General features: G+C 42.8%; 1 long non-coding RNA gene across 1 annotated transcript; it reads right to left on the bottom strand.

Annotated features, from left to right (window-relative positions):
* Positions 1 to 3,717: 3,717 nt before the first annotated feature.
* Positions 3,718 to 18,338, bottom strand: LOC118498162. Its single transcript, XR_004900682.1, has 3 exons — positions 18,185 to 18,338; positions 17,990 to 18,043; positions 3,718 to 4,526 (listed from the first exon to the last, which is right to left on the bottom strand). It is a non-coding gene; the product is annotated as an uncharacterized LOC118498162 (long non-coding RNA).
* Positions 18,339 to 18,644: the final 306 nt, after the last annotated feature.

Genomic DNA, 18,644 nt, shown 5'->3' with positions numbered 1-18,644 from the left:
AAGCTAATGGCAGCATCTTCTACTCTGAGGACCTAGCACAATGCTTGGCACCACCCAGGCCCAATTTCTGAGTATCTCCCTGTCTTCTCCTATGTGTTGTATTCCCAGCACCACAGCCCCAGAGGGAGAGCTGGGCTAACCTCAACCATGTGCATGTTGCCACTCACAGCAAGACAATTACACTTGAAGCTGCTATGGCTTTATGTATCTTTCTCTGCCTTCCCCATCTTTCTAATGATGACAGAGTTGCCAGGCAGGTCTCTTCTCTTTTCCCTCCGGTCCAAACTGGCTCCTTCTAGGAGCCTGGTTACTTGCTAATTGTTTATGCTGTCTGATCTGATGAAGCCCACCTAGCCTTACGGATGCTCTGATTCTCCGAGACCTGGCGCTGAGTATTTAGCTGGATATTTAGGATGATGCCCCCGCTCTGGGCCTTCCCCCTTTTGGAAAGTAACCAAGTCCACTCTACCCAGGCCCACATGCACCTAAGAAGGATTATGGCCAAATACTGTTATCCTTCTCAGACAACTGCTTGGGCACAGTGATTCAGACAATGCAGGCAGGGATAATTTAGAAACAATTTGGAATAGCCAAGTAATTGTGATGTTTACTTGTAGCCCTGAATTATCTCAGAAACTGAGAAAACTGGCTGCATGCCTCCCTCCCTCCAGTCTGTTTAGTGCTTGACTGTGTGCACATGAGTGTGGTGTGGAATGATTATTTAGATTTCCTTGGCTTTGATAATATAAAATAATCACACCAACATCACTTTATTTTATTTTTTGTATTTTAAAAAAATTATTGTTGTTCATTTACAGTTGTCCCCATTTTCTCCCCATTATGCCCCCCTGCCCTATCCACCCCCATCACCTCCCACATTCAATCCTCCCCATTGTCTTTGTCCATGTGTCCTTTATACTTGTTCTTAAATATAACCATAATCCTTTGTGGTTATTTCAATTATCTACATTTTTTCATTTAGGAAAAATGATTTGGTTATTTTCTAAATGTCATATAGACATATAAGACATATACTCATAGACATACAGACATGCAGACACATACTCCAAAGTCATATAACCAATAAGAAGCAGAGATGAGACTTAAAACCACCTGTGTTGATCTCACACTTGAGAAACTTTCCTGCCACATATTGGTGCTGTAACACCGTGCGGTCCACGGACCAACAGCCTGCCTCCCCAGGAGCTCACTGGAAATGGAGAACTTCTGCCTCACCCCGGAGCTACTGAATCAGAATCTGCATTTTAGCACCGTGCTGTCCAATAAAAATAAAGCAGGTATTACACATGTCATATTAACTTCCCTTATAGCCACCAAAAAGGTTAAAAAGACCAGTGAAATTAATTTCAGTTTTAATACTAAATCTAACCCCCAAATATTATATTTGTTGGTACTAAGTCTGAAATCTGATGTGTCTTTTATACGACACATCTCAGCTCCGTCCGCACACCTTCATGGACTCGGGAGGCACCTGTGGTAAGTGGCCGCTGTGTTGGCTGGTGCAGCTACGGAGTGGTGGTGGAGCAGCGGTTCTCAAACTTCAGCGTGGGTCAGAGTCACGTGCAGGGCTCGCTCCAGCACGGATGACTGAGTAGACCTGGGCTGGAGCCTGCGTGTTTCTATTTCTAACACATTCTCAGGTGATGCTGACGCTGCTTGTCCCAGGACCACAGTCTGAGAACCAACACTCTCTGCAGGTTCCTCTAACCCACCTCAGAGATCATTAGGTTCTGGACATAAAAGAGAAAAGCAAAGAGGGCTCAGGAATATAGGAGGAAAAAAACCACAACTAGAAGCAGAAATCTCATCCTCTTTACCCACTAGCTGGAGTTGGGTAGGATGGTCTCCAGGGCCTGGGCCTGGGTGTGCACTGGAAGACAAGACAGTACGTGGATTTGACCCTGTGTGGACCTTACTCAGGAAGAATGTGTGCCTGTGCCTACACTCCCTGCCTGCCGTGTTCTTTGTTATGCTAAAGATTAGCTTCAGAGGGTTTAGCCAGACATCCATGGACTTTCTCAACGACTCCCTCTCGCCCTGGACCCAACACATAATCTCTTACCACATCTTGTATCTTCTTCCTTAAAACAATACCCTGGGCCTCCTTGCATCCTTCTGTCCTGATTCCACCTTCCTCCTGCCACACTGAGAAGTGCCCTGGAAGGTGTTCCAGCTTCTGGGCCTGTTCTGCCCTCAATTAATTCTGCACATGGCGGCCAGAAAGGCTGTTTTAAAAGGTAAGTGAATCTGTTCATGGCTCTCCTTAGCTTTAAACAATCCGAAAGCTTCCCCTGAACCACAGAATAAAATTCCACCTCTTTCACTGAACTTGAGGCTCTCATGACACCCCTGGCCTTCTAGTGCAGAAGGTACCACTCTCCCTCCCTTCAGCACCACGCTCCAGAGACACTGGCCTCCCTCCTTTTCAAACAAGAAATGGGAAGTTCTTTTCTGACTCCGGGCCTTCTGTACATGGATGGCAACTCTGCTTGAAATTCTCTTTTTCCTTGGATTTTCAGGCTGCCTGCCAATTCTTTCAGGACTCAACTTAAATGCCACTTCCTCTGAGAAGCCGATTGGACTACCCTACAGAAAGTAGTATTTCCACCCCTCAGGCTCTTTCAGAGCTCGTTCTCTTCCTGCCGCCTAATGCAACTCATTATTATATGGTTATTTCTGTGTTTACTGCTTCACATCTGTCTCCTTCAATTGTCTGTATGCAACAAGAGTAAAGGGATCATGTGTTAGTTCATTCACTGTAGCCCAGTGCTGCACCCAGCAAAGGGGTAGACCCTCATGTATCTGATAGTCAAATGGAACATTCTGTCATGTTAATAATTGAAAAGGATGTAAACAATAGAAATGATGATCTTGAATGTTTTTAATTGCTCAGTGCCATTGGGTGACAGAAGTGGAGGTAGGCAGCTATTATTTTGCCCAACATTATTAACATTAATATAACCAATGTTGAGATGTTCAGAAATGGCACAAGAAAAATGGACCAGGCCAGCCTCGCTGGGTTCTGAAAGTTAATGTCAAAAAGAAAATGTATCTTTTATTCACAACAAATTATTTGTCAGAAGAGGCAGCCTGGTGACATAGAAGACAATTCTCATTTTCTTATTTGGGCAACAGGTAGAACCTTAGCTCCTTTGCCATTGTAAATTAAATCGAATCCAGCATGGTTACTTACTGCAGAATCTTATTTTTAGGCTTTAGTTACAGTCTCGATATATCCTGTTTCTTTTTGCAAACACACCAGAGCTTTGCTTCCCCATATTTTTGTTCCTTCCCTGCCTCAGTGGAGACAGTATACAGTCTCAGGGAGGAGTGGCTGCCCTCCCCCTCCACCCCATGCAGGGCAGTGTCGCCTGGGCAATCCCAGGGGCAGCCCGGGGTGGTCTCCCCTCTCACTGCCGCTCGTCCAGGCTGGCCTCAGTTGCCTGTGGCAGAGGTTCTCATAAATCAGGCGGAATCCCACAGAGGGGCTCCACTGATTCAAACATTTAGAGGAGAGTAGACCGGCACCAGAGCTAACCCATTCTTCATCCTGCCTGGCATTTCCTTTCTCCTGGAGGGGCCTTTTGTTGAGACCTGGAGCCTGTGGCATTGTGAGCCTCTGAGCTGGCCCTGTGTGTGTGTTGGGGGGTGGGGACTGGTGAGAAAGGGAGGGAGGTGCAGCAGCTCTTACGCCTTTTCTCCCTCCTTTCTTTTTATTATCATTAATAATGAAATATTGAGACCAGGCTGCTAATGAGCCTAAACTCCCCCGTTAGTTTATTTTTTGCCTTCAGACTGTCACTTCAGAGTAAATTACTTTCCTCCGCATGTTGTTCCAGTAATATTACAGCAGCGTGACCCTCCCCCTCCCACCCCCATTCTAATTTCAGGGTTATTCAGTTTCTCTCACTGCAGTTTACTAAGCAAGGGAGGCCGGGCCATCTATCATGCTTAAACCTGTGCAACGTGCTCCCTCCTGGAATTGAGACATCATTCTTGTTGCACTGGATCGAGTCAGGTTTTAAATACTTACACGATACACATAGATACACTATAAATAAGTAAATAAATAAATATACCCATCTCCCTTTGTTGTTTCTTGAGCTCTACAGAAAAAGATCTAGAGACCAGGAGGCAGAGTGAGACCCGTTTTGGAGGGAGGAGGCCAAATAAACCGACAAGCTGCAGCTCCCGTCATCCGCCGCCTTCTGCTCCGCTCCGCTCCTGTTCATTTCATGGCATGCTAAACACTTCTTTGTCAATTGGAAGATGTCAGGATGTGAAAACAACCAACATTAAGTAGATACTTTGTGCCAGCACAACAGCAAGGGTCTCAGATGTGCTTTTGTCTCCTGTTCACAGACACGCTAAACTGGTCTTCATCAAGCAGCCTCCATTTCTTCGCGTTTCCTCTGGGGCAGGGGACAAGGAGGACTGGAAACACCGGGCTGCTTTCGGCTCGTTCCCGTCCTGCTTGAGTCCCTTCTTTCTTCCTCGTCTTCCTACTGGTGAAAAAGAAGGGCTCTCAAGCCTCAGTTTCTATCCCAGCTCTGCCATTGACTGTGATCTTGAACGACTAATTTAGCATTTCCTTGTCTGTGGAGTGGTGATAATAATCATATTTCCTGCATACTGTTTGGAGAAATAAATGATTAACCCTTGCAATGTGCTTACTACAATGCCTCACACTTTAGAAAGATTCAAGACCTTTTTTCTTCCTCTTTTTTCCCCTCTTCTTCCTTTGTCTCTTTTTCATCTCCCTCTTGCCTTTATTTTTTTTACCACAGGGAATTCTGACCACAGAGAACTGGCTTTTACTAATCACCTACCCATCTGCTCGGTGCAGAACTGAACATATTTCCACTTCCTGGCTGATGGTCAGGGACAGTGCTGTTGGAGAACCATTGGAGCCTGAAGCAAAAGGAAATTTCACTAATACCTGTCCTGTCTTTATTTAAATGTTGATACTTTGTTCATTGTGGATGTTTTGGCTTTAATTTAGAGTTTTAAAAACAGTGCATTAAAATATCATTCATCTTGATTATTTTGACAACACTTTAGTTTGTGCGGGTGAATCGTGGGCTTCCCTTGCCCTGCCTTAGCCCCAGACCTCTCTCTCAGTGACAAAGTCAATTTTCCCCACCCCCTATCTGTTCCTCTCAGGCTGGGTGGGCCCTTGCACCAGCATCTCCCTCAATGGCTGCCCACCTGGTCTTTGTCCGTGCAGAGGGCAGAAGAAAGTGAGAGCTAATTTTACCCAGACGGGAACATCTCTTCGAACTAGGCACGAAACGAAAGGCAGGCCGCAAAACACATTTGAGATCTACGTGACCTAGAGGTTAGGCCTTCAGATTTTCCCAGCTGATCCATGAAATCTCGACTTTCCTCCCTTGATAGGACGTAAATAGGGGCCATCCTGGAGGTGGGGTTATTTATGAACTTCACACTTGGGGTGCAAGATAGTGCCGATGGAAGGGTCAGACGACAGAATTCAAATGGCATAGGCTTTCCTTTCTTATTTTCCTCCAAGTGAGAAAGAACCTGCCCTTGGGATTAAGCATTTTCATGAGGGTCTTCTGCTGTGCCCCATGGACAAGCAGGGGCTACACAGTGTTTATTGCTTACAGTTCTTTTGATGTAAGAGTGAAAGGGCAGCTCTTGGTCACATGAGAGGCTGACCATATCGGCTTCTAGGCTCCCGTGCTAATAGGACCACCTACCCCAGTGCCGAGTCCACTTCCTCTGAACATTCGGGGTGCTCTTGGGAAATTCTGCAAAGCTTTTCTAAGCCTTATGGTTCTGGGAGGAGTCTCAGCTACTTTATGCCCTAGAAAAGGCTGCTCTCTATTAAATGTCTGGACTATCCTATCTCTTCCAACCCCACACAAATCCTCTAGCTAACCCATCTTCCTGGTCAAAACCAGGCCGTGCACAGGCTTGGGATCACACGAGTCACGAAGCATGTGTGATGCCCTCAAACCTGATGGCAGGCTTCCTTTCCTCAACGTGATTCTGCTTTGAGGCAAAGTGTTGGTGATATCTTTGTTCCAATGTGTTTTTCCAATATTTGTTAAATATACCTGAAGAATATATCAAAATGTCAGAATTGAGAGCACTGAGCCGTTTACTTATGTGAACAAGTTTCAAGATCTATTCTGATGCCGCAATCTCCAGAACAATAGTGTTCAAATATCCGCACGCCTCAGAACCACCAGGAAAGCGTATTTCAATTCTGGGTTCCGCTTTCAGAGTTTCTGATTCAGTAGGTCTGAGATCGGATCCAAGAATTTGCATTTCTTACACTTCCCCAGGGACTGCTGATGTTTGGAGACCACGCTTTAATGATCCCTGCTGTGGGCTTAGATGTGCCTTAGGTCACAGCTTCAAGTTCGTGTTTCCACTGGCCGACTGAGCTGTCCTATAAATTCAGAGTGTTGCAGAAAGAAAATGTTTCTGCCTTTCCATCAATCAGGGTAGACTGCGTTCTCACCAACATAAATCCCTTTTCGGTGCCCTTTCTCGTATCGTCTCCGTCCTTCTGTAAGTCCTTGGAGTCGTTTCCATTTGGCGGTGGGTAGAAAAGAGAGTAAGGGGAAACGCGCTTCCTAACTGCTTTGGCCCAGGAGGGGCACGTATCGCTGAAAGGATAGAGAATGATGCAGCCTAGCCATGTGCCTGCCTACGAGGGAACAGGAAAATGTCTTGGTGAATTGATAGCCCCTCTGCTATACTCCTCAGGAATATTTGGTAGTTCCATTTTGTTTTGTGTAAATCATTCCATCAATGGCCTCAATTTTCCACTTTACAGCGACTGTATCGAACACTGGTAGTTATGCCCTGAGTTCCTTCCCTGGTTATTTGTCAACTTGACACAATCCATCACTTCTTCCTAGAGAGAGAGTGTTTCCTCTCTGTGCAGTTGGGTTTTGAGGAGGCGTGCCACCAGGTAGGGGAAGATGCCGATTCTTCTTCAGAGACTTGCGATTTCCTTCTGTGAGACCTTCTGAGACAATACAAAACAATTTGAAAAAGTCCCTTCTAGTTTATATGCCCCTTGCTCCCTATACTCTTTTGTTAATGGGAGGAGGGCTGGGGTGGATAGGGAACGGAAGGAGGAAAAGAGTAAAACTTCTCATGTTCCTTTTTACCCATCTGCCTCCTATATTTCTATTACATATGGTCTGTGTGAGAACATGAGAATGAACATCTGACCAGACATCAATTATTGTTGCAATCAGGATTCTGACAAATTGAATGATGTATAACTATGTTATGTAGGCAGAGATCCTTAAAATAGCCTGGAAATTATCACTTGCATGCAGGCATATCATTACGTATGATGAAATAATGTCATTGTGTGTCGAGTAAGGTTAAAAAAAGACACATTGAAATCAGTTTCTCTCCCACCCTCCTGCAGTTTACAGGAAGAGAATAAATTGCTGTGAAGTCTATTCTGGCTGCTGGCAACTCTGCCCACATCCTTATTTATACACTTCTGCTTGTCCCTTCCAGGGGAGTCTGTTTCCTCTCTAGCAAGTCACTGCAACTACTCCCCCATGAGCTTTCATAACTCTTAGAGGCCCTTCAGGACAAGGAACTGGTGTACTGAAATCACTGCAGAGTAACAACAAACTACTAAATGTTGTAACTCCTTGTACTTTTCAAAGTAGCCTTGAATACATTTTCTCCTGTAGTGCTATTTATAATCTTGCAAAAAGTATACAGGGTGAGTGTTATGTGGCCCCGATTTACAGACGGGAAAAGTGACATGCAAAGTGCCAGAGTGACTTGTCTAAGGTTACCAAATAAACTTGGAGATGGAATTAGGTCTAGAAATACACTGAGATTATGTAGAATATTTAGATAGTAGAATCCTGGGCTCAGACACATGTTAACATAACCCCTGCCCTTCAAGTTAGGGGTGCCTTACCACTCCTTTCTCACAGCAAGCCCAATAAGAGTGGTTTGTGAAGTTTTAAAACTGATTCCTTATACAATTATAATGAAATTTAGGCCAAATAAATAATTTTAGTGATGTTGACTTTCAATATATTCAGCCATTAGCTACATGGAATTCTAATACATACATAATTTAGATATCAAGTTGTTTGTCTACAGCAAAAGTGACTGTCAAAATATCACAGGCATAACATAAGCAAGCAAATAGCCAAACACTTGCTATTAACTTCTCTGTATTTTAAAGACAGAAAAATATAGCTCTAAACACTCACATGTCTGTCTTTCCCTCATCCCACTTACTTTCCAGAAAACAAACATTGCAGAAGCCCAATTCAGATTTAATACAGAAGCTTGTAATAGCTACAACAGACCTAGCACATTGACACCACAATGACATTTTTTCAAAAATACATTATAACCATGACTGATAGGACCCATCCCACAATTTTGAATTTCAAGTTCCAGCCATTGTTCCTACCCATAGTGCTCCCCACTATCAAACATCTAGAGATATCTCCAAGTGTGATGTTATCGTGTAAAATGAGTATCAATTCTATAAAAATAATACTTACTTACATGTCTTTACGACCTATCAGATGAGACACATGTAAAATGACATAAAAGAATGAAAAGCAAAAACCAAGTACTTCCTTATTCCCTCCACTTTTCCCAGAGTGTGTTCTTTTTCTGTTCGGCCAACCTCTCCTCCAGTTGTTTCTGTATTACAACCAAATGGTAGCTGATAGGAGGCATGGAGGAACATGTCGCGGCATTTCCTGTGAATTCCCCTTCTGCAGCTAGGCTCTAAATGCCCTCATGGCGCTGGCTAACAATTTGGGCTTCATCCAGAGCACTGAGCCTTGCCGGCATTATGATTACATTTTTGCATAGTCGACAGTGCTACGTTAAACTCCAGATGCTTTCTCACAAGTCACTAAATTAACATGGCACACATTTTTGGCCCATTATCATTACACTAAGATCACAGTAGAATTATCACCCGGAAAGGTGATCGTGTGCTTGTTTTCTGTTCTCGTCATTTCTTCAGTTTCCACTTTTATAAAATTAGGTGAGGGAAGATGAGAGTAGAGACCTCAAGAAGACCTATGCCTAAAACAGGAAACTGTGCTCCCGTCAAGAGAAAAAAAAATCACCATCCTATGTCAGTTAGCAGATTGACATGTTTTATGAAGTACAAGTGACAGCCTTTAATGTAAGTACTAACAAAATTACTGCTGGAGGGCTTTTTTAGAAAACTAATATACTTTATGACATGAAATATATTAAAACGTCAGTGTTTTAACCAATGTTTATAAAAATATATTACAGTCATTTATTGAGTTTGCAAAGCACATTATGCACTAACAAGATAAAAGATGCTTCACAAATAAAGTTCCTATTATTTAGAATGTGTATCTGCTGCCCAAACTTACCAAGTGTAGGTAGGTGGCACATTGGACCTCTTTTCAACAGAATAGCCCTTTGGGAAGATAAATAAATTGATCTCGATAGTAGTTGGCACTCATTTAGGCAAACTCATTTGTAGTACTTGCGCGCCAATACTTTGGTGCAAAGTCTTGTACACCTTGAAATATTTTGGTATCTATCTGAGAAATTGGTTCACAAATCCAGGACTGCAGTTGCTTGTCACACTGCAACTGCCTATGTATTTAACTGTAGACCCTCATTAGATTCTCAGCCCCATGAATCAGGATGGAAGCATTGTTTGCCATTGTGTGCCCAATGCCTGGCTCAGGGCAGGACACACAGCAGACGATCAATAATGTTTGTTGAGTAGATAAATGAAACAATGAGTGAATGAAGCATAACCCAGCTCCATTGACCTAGCCTGTAATCTCAAATTTGAGTAAATTGGGAAGATACAGTGCTTCTCCTTTGAAGGATGGCTTTCCCAGTTGTGCTGGCCTTAAAAAACTGGGCATTTTTAAGCAACTGGAGAGATAGGGTTTCAGACATTTAGGCTTTATTAGCAAAGGACATCCTTGCTGAGAGGAAAGGCCAGAAGTCAGAATATGACCCTGGATTTTCTCTTTTCAGGGAGAGGAAATTACTGAGTAAAATGACCTTCATGTTGTACAACTCAGGGGTGGAAATCTGTGCAGCTAATTGGACTTACATGTCAATAGCCTTTCTCCTAAAAATTCTTAATCTTTCTTTAAACAAAGCTGTCACAGAGGGGGATGTCCTGGGTGAAGGACAAATCTTACTTTGTCTTTTAAACCACCTGTTTCATTCCACACACCACCAGACTATTGTCCTTCTCCCTGTCTTTTCACAGGTCCCTCTCCAAAGCCCTGGCAGCCCCAGTTCTGAGAGGGGTGAGGCATGAGCTAGGCATGGAGGATGTTTTACTCTGCTGAGCACATTCTGCTCAGTGCGGGGTTGGAAGTGACTTTGAAAAAGCCAAAGCAGCAAGCTTCCACATGTGGGGTGCTAAAACTAAACATGGGCTTAATGGGGCTGCCTTATTTTACATGGTTCAGAATGAAGGTCATTGGAACATACATTCACATTTTAGAAAATCTGAAAATCAGAGAAAATTATAAAGAGAGAAAATGATGCCACAATCTAATCCCGCTTCTGCGTGCACTCGCTGTTTACATTTTATATTTCTTTTCATTGTGGATGTGTAATATGTTTTATAGAAACATTTATAGAAATATATTTTATAGAATGTTTGTAGCAGTCTATAAATTTATGGAATATATTTATAGAAATGTATTTATAGTGATATATTTCATAAAAAGGAAAGGTCATAGTACTGATATAATTTTGTACACTACATTTTCAACTGGACTATGGCAAAGACTGGGATGAAGTTAAAGCACATTTACCCAGTGACAGAAATGCTGCCATTGCCAATTTGGAGTGAAATATTCATAAGATGTCACAGACTGAAGTAGTTCGGGAACCATTTATTCAAACCCCACTTCTCTTTCCCACTCCACAGATGAGGAAAAGAATCTGCCATGGCCTCCCCTTCCACTGTGCACATGACACTCCTTTACACACAAAAGGACAGGAGGGGAGGACAGGGCAGGAGGAAAGCACAGGTGTCAGAGTCCAGCCACCTGTTGGGATCTTCACCCCAACATTCATTAGCTTTGCAATGTTGAGCAACATACTGAAATTCTGTACATTACCATTTTCTCTTCAGTAAGACGGAGATAACAATCATGTCTAGGACAGATGACTGTTGTGGAAATTAAGCAAGTAAATACATAAAAAAGCACTCAGGACAGAGCCTGGTATTTAATATGTCTTAAGTAAATGTTAGCCATTATGATGATTCTAATTAATACACATACTGTCTATGTCTAGGAGACAATACATTTACAAGTCCATGGTCATCTTGAACTCCATTTAGACACTTCCTCAGAAGATTGACTGTAATGATTAACAATGTGACTTTTCAACCAATCAGGTGATCAGAAGTGAAGAATAATCTAATGTATTAATGGACAAGGCCTAACGGAGTTATGACAGAACTATAGAATATGGCTCAAAAATTTCACTGTGGAAACAAAACGTAGAAATAAAGCAATCTTGATAAATGTCAAGATAATATCTAGCCATCTGTAAAACTGTGTATTAATAATTTTAATTATGGCTCTTAGAGACCATCTACTCTAACACCTCCACTCTACAGAGGCAGAACTGAGACCCCAAGAAGGTACACCGTTTGCTTAAAGAGCCTGAGACTGTTTGTACAAAAGAATCCGAAGCAAAGACTCTGATTCTCAGCCTGATGCTATTCCCACGGTACAAATGGCTACATTTTACATGACAAGGATTCAGAGAAAAAAGAAGAAAGGCAGGTATTGAATGATTCAGAAAGGGTTTCAGGGAAAAGGTGGAATTTCAGCTGGGCTCTCAGGGAAAGATTTGGAAATGAAGCCAGGAGGAAGAAGGGCCACCTGGGTGCCCCGGAAACAAAGAGAGGGGGCTCCAGCAGAGGAATGCAGAGGGTTTGGAGGGTGGCGAGGAGGTCAGTAAACCTTACCATGCTTAACCTTGTTTGGAGAGGTTTTTGTTTGTTTATTCGTTTCTGTTTGTTGTTTTTGCTCATGTTTCTAGCCTTTACACTGAGATCCTTGGCATATGACCAAGAGACTGCTACCCTGAAGTAAAATAAAAGGCATTAGTGTCTGCTCTGCTCAGAGCTGGTGGTGGGCAGTGCAAGACCGAGTGACGCCTTTTTTCCTCTTCGCCACCCTCCAAACCCCCTGCAGGTACAGGGACCCAGGAGCTCTGGAAAGCAACGGGTAGAGGCAGAATGTTTGAGTAAAAACTCTGCCCTTGCTACCAGTGTAACTTTGGGTAAATCTCTGAAGCCCTCATTTGTTCACCTGTCCAATAGTCCTAAGAATACTATCTTGCTCAAGGGTTGTCATGCAGACAAATAAAGTACGCACGCTTATGCTTTGGAAACTGTAAAAGGCTAAAATTTTGGCTCATCAAGTTTCCTCAGCTTTCCCTTTTCCCTCAGTGACGAGCAAATGAAGCTAACTCTTAGCAATTCACCCTATTCTCCTAAGATCGCTAACGCAGCTGGGGCTGAGCCGTGGAACAGCTGCACCGAGCAATTGAGAACATTTCTTACAACCATAGCAGAGTTCGTGAGCTGCACGCGCACTGCAGTGACTGATTAAAAAACACAAGATGAAGCATTGCAGCTATCAATAAGGCCTGCACATGGCTGACTTCTAATGAAAGGATCAGGTTTCGGGGGGGAAAGAGACGAAATGAAGAAAAGGACTTTTAGCAATTCAAGAGGAACACTGTGATATGATCCCCCAATTTTTCATGGTAAAATGTTTTCATTTATTACCCTCCACCATACAGTGTTTGTTTAATTTCCCCTTTTCAGCAGCTATATATTTCAGGTTTTAATTAAAAAGAAAAAGGGAAAACATTGTTCCTCATTGATTTCCTCACATCACTTCATTTCCTATTTGCTGGCTTCACTCTGGAATGTTCTGTTTTCTGTGATGAGGAATTTCTTCGGATATTTTATTCTCCAAAACTTCTGCCTGCAGAGGAGAATATGACCAGAAGTGATTTAATTTTGCTGGACTTCATTTCCTCTGCCCACAAAGCAATGTGCAATTTCTGTTTCTATCTCCAGCACTCAGAAGCACAATACCGTCTCCATCAATATGCCATAGAAAAATATTTTGATGAAAATATTATTAAAATAAAATATGTGCCGCGTGGGTTTCCCGCAACGTGGGTGTGGAGGCCCTGCGAGCCGTGAGCAGACGAAATCTCTCCGGCTGCTGGGGGGGATTTGGCAATTCAAGCATCATTCAAGGCAGTGAGTCACTCATCTTTCTCCCCATCTTCTTTTCTTTCCCTTTCTGTCATCTGCACTATCTTCTATGTTAGTTTCCTTCCTGGCCCTTTGCTATACCTAGGGTGTAGCTAGTCCTTCTGTGCTCCCCGGGCCTTGGGTTAAAAAAAAAAGGAAAATGACAAGAGCAATTTTCTCTCTGGCTCCATTGTACCAGCTTCCCATGCAAGCCTCACCTGCATAGGCCTCTCCTCTGTGGGTCTCCAACTTGACCTTCATCACAGTCCTGAAAATAATGTCTTTTGAATAGGTCTTGTTAGCCTGGCTGAGTGCTGGACGTCCAGATGTACAGGGATACCTAGGAATTAGCCAGACTCTGAGGTTGAAGGCACAGTGCCAAGTCTTCCCCAAATTTCTAACACCAACTACAAATTTGGGAGTTTCCCAAAAACCCAGCCTGTCTAGGAAAAACACCGTTTTCCTCTACTCTCACTTCTGACACCAGATGTGTCGGTTTTTCCCACACCAGCCAAATCTCTGACACCTGCGGCGTACTTTACAATTTAGTTCAACTCTGACACTAACCATAGTGCAGACCCAGCAGGTTAAGGGCTTTGTCCCATGACACTGCTCCTTGCTTTTGATGCCAAGTGCACATTGTAGGTTCCCAGGTTACCAACAACTTCATTCTGACTTGGCTACACATTGGCTACAAAATGGTCCCCTCCCCAGGTTTAATGATTTTCTGAAATAGCTGTCAGAACTCATGAAATCAGTTTACTTACCACTGCCAATTTACTGCCAGGACGGTGTTTTTTGCTTTTTTAATTCTCAACCAAGGATATGTTTATTGATTTTTAGAGAGAGAGGAAGGGGGAGAAAGAAATAGAGAGAGAGAGAGAGAGAGAGAGAGAGAGAGAGAAATCAACGTAACAGAAAAACCTTGATTGATTGCTTCCTGCATGCACCCTGACTGGGGACTAAATGTGTGGAATCTTTTGGCCCGTGGGACAACGCTCCAACTAACTTAGCCACCCATCCAGGGCTACAAGGAATATTTTAAAGAAGAGAGACAAAAGCTATCTTTAGAATGGAAGGGAAGATAAAGTGCTTCCCAGATAAAGCCAAGTGAAAGGAGTTCATCACCACCAAACCCTTATTATATGAAATGTTAAAGGGACTTATCTAAGAAAAAGAAGATGATAAAAAATGTGAACAGTAAAATGACAACAAACTCACAACTATCAACAACTGAACCTAATACAAAAACAAAAACAAACTAAGCAAACCACTAGAACGGGAAGAGAATCACAAAATGGAGATCACATGGAGGGTTATCAGTGGGGAGGCGGAGACGGAGAATGGGATAAAAGGTACAGGGAATAAGAAGCATAAGTGGTAGGTACAAAATAGACAGGGGGAGGTTAAGAATAGCACCAGAAATGTAGAAGCCAAAGAACTTATATATATGACCCATGGACATGAACTAAGAGGGGAGGTAATGAAGGTGGGGGGTGGTACAGGGCACAGGGGGGTACAGGGGAGAAAAATGAGACAACTATAATAGCATAATCAATGACATATATTTTAAATAAGAAGAGATACATAGGCCAACATCTGGGAGGGTCCTGAATGCAGGAGCTTCTGTTTCTGTTATGGGGCTGGGGTACACCACCCTCCTGGCACATACAGATGTGCTCATCAACCCAGAAACTCTCTGACCTCCATAGCCCAGGGATTTTATGGAGGCTTCATCATGTAGCCATTAACTCATTTCCTCACCCCTCTCTACTTTTCTGGAGGATCGGGGGTGAGACTTCATGAAAGTTTCTAGTGACCAGCCCTTATCTAGGTTCCCATGAAGAGTCACCATATTAGAAGAAAAGACCCTCCTATAACTCAGGGGATCCCATCGATTTAGGAACTCTGTGTCAAGAACTGGGATCAGCAGGAATCAGCAGGGGCAGAGATGAATATGTATTTTTTTTTATTTCACATACCCTGAGGTTCAATGACTCACCAAAACTATTACACTCGTGATCGCATTCGTTCCAGGGAAAGGATACCAGCTAAGAGTATCCAAAGGAAGAGAATCATGGAATGGAGGCTGGAAGGTTGCAAACCTGATCTTCCATCACCCTCAGAGCACGTTACCGGTGAAGCTCACTCGGCTGGGTTTGCAGAGTTTTTATTGAGACTTCATTATGAAGTCGTGATTGATTGATTGATTGACTGGTTGCTCCTGTGGTCTCCACATCCAGACCGAAAGTCTCCACCCTTTAGTGACACTGCTGGCCTTTCCGGAACAGTCAAGTCCCCACCTTAAGACTGAGGTGTGGCCAGCCCCACCCTGAGTCTTATTCTGTGAGATGAACTGTTGGGAATGTGTGTGTGTGTTTGGGGGGCACCATGAATTAAAAAAAAACAAAAAAAATCACTCCTCTCAGGAACTAAGTACAAACACTGGACCTCTAAAAGGCGTGGCCAAATTCTTTACTACTCAAGGGGTAAAATACACGGTCAGAAGCCACAGGAGCCTCAACCAGCTTCACTGAGTAACTCCCAGCCTATTGGCCCACTTCTTGTGCCCTTTCAAGGGTCAAGATTATTCTAAATAGAGTATTGATACACAACTGTTGCTTTTACCCAATCTGTATTTATTTAAAACAATGTAAATTAAAATTCTTATGAAGTTCCATAGCTCATGTGTTCTTGCACATTAGAATATGTTTTAGCTCATATGTAATGGTGCTTTTGGCATAACAAAATTCTACTTAATGTTCTGAATGGAATTCCTGTGCCTTTTTAAAAGATTTCTACTTTTGAGGACAGCGTTTGCAACTACAAAGCAAGTCACTAAAAACTCCATTTGCCGGTGGGAAGATGGCTATTAGAAATTCAATGCAGGTGTTTTCCAAGCAAAACGCTTTAGTGCATAACATTTCTATACCATTGCATATCACTTGGAAATAGAAAAAGTTACTATAAGTTTTGTAACTAATTTTCATTTGCTTTTGTTTTACCAGGCCTTTCTACAGCCTGGGAGGCCTTTAAAAAGAGATTGGAAACATTGCTGCCCAGGAAGGGCAACAGCGTGAAACTCCTGTGTGAACACGGAGGCTAGTCCAAATGTTTTGTCTGTAACATGGTGCTTGTTGTTCGAACGGGGTTGCTCTGTTAAAAGGAGGCTGTAATATGTAACCACGCATAACCTTCTGATTCTTCACAACATGTCAATTGTTCCATAGTCACACAGGTGGCGACTGACTGACTGGCTCACGTCCTTGAAATTGGGTGCTTTCCGCTGTGTGCTTGAGGATGTGGGTGTATTTCAAAGAATTAGGTTGGGCAATAAATTTTGAAACTTTATCCTCATCTTTGGATAGAGTAATAAAAGTTTGTAGGCTTAAGAAAGCAATAGTTCCTGGAACTGCAATATATGGCAATGATGAAACTGAACTTAAATGCACAGTAATCTCTAAGGCCTACCCGAGCTAGAGAGGTGCAAAGTGAGAGTTATAAAGAAAAATTTAACACCTGCCACACTAAATGTCATTTTCAGCCTCTGACCAATTTCACACAGAATTGGGAAATATGACTAATATCAAGGCCTGATTCCCTGGGGGAACTTAAGAAAGAGCATGTCAGGAAGAAAAGTGATGGTCCGTTGTTGGCTGAACCAATGAGAAGTCAGCGTTAGTGTAACAATGTCCCAAAGTCTCCCCAATAGCAGCTTTCCTTCCCTTTTGTTGAATTCCATCTGCTATACAAAATGAGATTTGTAGCCATCCTTAGAAACTCAGGATCTCTGCAGGTTACAAGGTCCCCATGCAAGAACCAAGGATTTTCTTTCCCATGGAGTTTAGTTTAGGGTGTAAGAGCATCAGTTCTTTCCCATGATGCAATGGCAGCAACGCACAATTTTACTGGCACTAAGGACATCCCCACACGACAGGCTAAGAGAGGCAAATGAACACACAAATGAACCAAACCTGAGTAACTATTCAGAGAGTCTGATTGACATATCTAGCCTATCTAAAGCACTCACGCTCACAGTTCCTCCAAACCTTCTTAACCGAAGCCTGGAAATATTATTCTCTCTCGTTCTTTCCTGACTTAGTTGGATCATTACATTGGGTCCTGGCACTTGGTCTCCCCTTTTTAAAATTTTCTTTTTATTATTTAAATATAGACCTCTAGCTAGGGAGCATGATCTGTGTCCAGTATGACTATTCCCTGTCCATGCACCATTGATCAGCCCCACCTTTGATGATGGGAGACACAGTCTCACATGACTATCAGCTCTGGTTAACGTCCCTGGCTTATTGCAGGATCATTGCTGTGACAGGAACATGTCAGCAATGGGTGATTTCCTCTGAAAAATGACTTCTAGACCGTGGCTATGCAAGCAGAGCAAAGAAGGGAGACGAGCAATTATCAAGGAGATGTGATCCACGCTGACAGCCAATCTGGATAATTCAAATAGAAACAACTTCCTTTGCCTCCCTGGCAGGTTTGGGGCTTGATTTAGTAAGATCATTGTTTAACTGCTTTGCCTCTGGAAATACAGTACATGTGTTTGCTGGTTAAGTGAGGGTTTGGGGGTTATAACCACAGCATCTGTTAATTTGACATTCAAGCTTCACTCGGGTTTGGAAGCCCTTGTGCCTAAAATTTAAAAGCAGCAATACATACCGAACTCCCAGCTGTCTGGGAACACAGACTGCATATGCTTCTTGGTTTTCTAATCTGCACAGAGAAATAAAACCATCACCTGAGCCAAAGAACAGTTTGCTTAATTGGATTTTTTTTAAACTTTAGAGATACACAAAGCAGATTCCGATGTTGCAGTTGTCTGAGTGACATTACAAGCTGAGCCAGACAACTTACCTAGACTTCCAAGATTTACATTTTGATGATGTTTTCCAAGAGCTATTTTATCTAGAGGAAAACGCAATAATTTAAGCAGCTGCAGAATTCCTTGCACATCTGCAGGAAGTCCCTCTCTGCCCTGGGCAGCACAGCATAATGTATAGAGCGTGAGTTTTATAGTCAGTTTGACCTGGTTCAAACCCCAGTTCCAAAACTCATTAGCTATATTATCTTGAGCAAGATACTTAATCATTTTAAGCATGTGCTGCCCTATTTATAAAATTGGGGGTGACAATCATTCTGATAACTTCACGATGCTATGAGGATTTTAAAGAGTATTTATTTCATAAACATTTGCTGAGCGCCTACCACCTCTAGGCACTGGGAAAACAGCAGTAACCGTAATAGACAAATCTCTGTTCGTGGAGCTGATGGCCTTTAGTGGAGGGAGGAGACAGACAAAAACAAGATTAGTAAG

This window comes from Phyllostomus discolor, chromosome 14, assembly GCF_004126475.2.
Source record: "Phyllostomus discolor isolate MPI-MPIP mPhyDis1 chromosome 14, mPhyDis1.pri.v3, whole genome shotgun sequence".
Lineage (NCBI taxonomy): Eukaryota > Metazoa > Chordata > Mammalia > Chiroptera > Phyllostomidae > Phyllostomus > Phyllostomus discolor.
This window is presented reverse-complemented; position numbering and strand designations above follow the sequence as displayed.